This window comes from Toxorhynchites rutilus, chromosome 3 (assembly GCF_029784135.1).
Source record: "Toxorhynchites rutilus septentrionalis strain SRP chromosome 3, ASM2978413v1, whole genome shotgun sequence".
In the NCBI taxonomy this organism is placed as follows: Eukaryota; Metazoa; Arthropoda; class Insecta; order Diptera; family Culicidae; genus Toxorhynchites; species Toxorhynchites rutilus.
Window position 1 is genome coordinate 101,173,781 of NC_073746.1, and position 2,211 is coordinate 101,175,991.

Below are 2,211 nucleotides of genomic sequence, written 5' to 3' on the forward strand. Positions count from 1 at the left end.
TTACGTCGCCCAGGGCGATTCGGCCGAGTTTCTTGCGGGGCCCAAATTCAACAATTCAACGATAATAATTAAATCGGGTTCGGACTACTTTTCTGTTGAATCCGAATGAAATCAACCGACTGCTGATTACAGAACTTAAAAAAAAATTTCAGTCAGTTATACAGTGTTGCCAATAATAAAAAATGAAATTCAACCGAACGTACTTGCTCTATATACTATATTCGATGACGATAAATAACCATAATTTGATTGGAGAATATGGAATATTCTGTTCAATCGATTGCGAATATTCTGTGCATATATCTTACTAAGAACATATGTCACATTTGTGGGAAAATAATCGTCATAATATGTATCACATTTGGCAACTTTCATCGTTCTTTGCACTAAGTAGCAAATAGAAGAAGCAAGTAGCAAGTTTTTTTTCTGAGAATCAAAATAATAATGCGCGACGCGGATAAGCCCCTGTTTATTGCAAAAAAAAACTTTTTTAGACGCATGTGTTTTTTTTTATCCTCAATATGTTCACCGGACGGCGTAATTGTAAATCTGAGAGGAAAGTAGTGACGACGAAATAGTGCGAAGCGTTAGAAGAAAGGTTTCGAGTATTATCTCATCGAGTTCCGATTAGGATATTGAGGTACTACACGCAAGTGAAGACCTGGACGATATGTTAGAAGAACTTATTATAGACGACATAAAGATATTGATTTTTCAACAGTACATTTAAAATGTGATTTTTCACAAATAAACATGTTCTACTAGTCAAGCCCTTTCGTTTGATACCCATATTGATGAATTGAAAAAAATGTCCCATCTCGTGAAGGCGGTCATCTTGAATTTACATTTTTCATAAATAACTGTATTCTACTAGTCAATCCCTTTCATTTGATACCCATATTGATAGGGTTTTGATAAAATATGTGGGCCGCCATTTTGTAGCGGCCACCATCTTGGATTTTCAAGATAATGGAATACGCAGTTTTATAACGACAGCAGAGATAATAGCGTGTTCCAAATTTCAGATCAATCGGTCAACAGGAAGGAGGTTAAATTTCTATTGATGTGGGACAACCCTACACTGAGAGGAAACATTAGTAAATATGACAAATTTTTTGGTACATGTTACCAATTCGCTAGTCATTTTCTACCGTACTAATCATTGGTACATCCTACGAAAAAAAATTGGTAGGCAGCATGTCAAACAAGAGCACGATTTGTTGATACAAAGTTGGATCAATATCGACACAACGTCGGTTCAATTATATAGGATTTGTTGGCCTAGTTTTGTTTCTCATTTGTAAGGTATTCTCGGTAGGGTTTTTTTTTTTGTGAATAATTAATTTATGTTCAAAATGCTATGTTTTATTACATGTTATTCTACATACTTCAAATACATCAATAGTAACTCATTCTATATACAGTTGGGATAATTCTTCAATAATAAGTAAATAACAAACAAACAATAATTGTCATTACAATAATTCTACGAGCAGAGTACTAGGGAACAGATCTAATCGCAGCGTCAACTAAGTCGATCCCATAAGATTCTTCCATTGTCATCTGCACTCGATCATGATCCTGTTTCTTTTCGTCATTCAGGGAGAGGAATCATCTGAAATTAGCAAAAGCATATTGTGTGACCGAGAAGTGTCTTGCAATGTGCAATGACGAAACTTAATCACTTGTATCTGTTCGTATTTGTATCTTTGTTTTTGAGTTGTCCGTTGAAAGTTCCATTCGAATCAAACTATTCATTACAACGCTCCCAGAACAACATGTGCTATAAAGACAGAAAATCATCTACTACTGACCATATCATTGGACTTGATGTCGTAAAATATGTATATTACAAACTTGTTCCTGAAGAAAAGTGTATCTGGGCGAATCCTTATCGTGAAGAACCATATATCTCGAGGCGGATTTTCCTAGTGAATTTTGTGCCAATCATCCCAGGAAAACGAAGAATCCATCACATGAAACATTGTGTGCACATGTCCTTACGGATGTGTGTCTGAAATATACAGTTTCATATCTGTTTGTTTCCAATCAGGCAAAAACAATTACATTACCTCAATTTCCTCCATGATGTGTCCTCACAAATCGTATAAAACATGCTCCGTCAGATGTGCGATCAAATGGTACAGATTTTATGAGTTAATGCTTAATGAGTTCCTCTTCCTCTTCAGAATCAAGTACATCGACGTTGTT

General features: G+C 35.4%; 1 long non-coding RNA gene across 1 annotated transcript; it reads right to left on the bottom strand.

The window, feature by feature from the left end:
- Window positions 1-1,370: 1,370 nt before the first annotated feature.
- On the bottom strand, window positions 1,371-1,989 carry LOC129774154 (uncharacterized). Its single transcript, XR_008742721.1, has 3 exons — window positions 1,858-1,989; window positions 1,686-1,783; window positions 1,371-1,615 (listed from the first exon to the last, which is right to left on the bottom strand). It is a non-coding gene; the product is annotated as an uncharacterized LOC129774154 (long non-coding RNA).
- Between the last annotated feature and the right edge of the window lie 222 nt (window positions 1,990-2,211).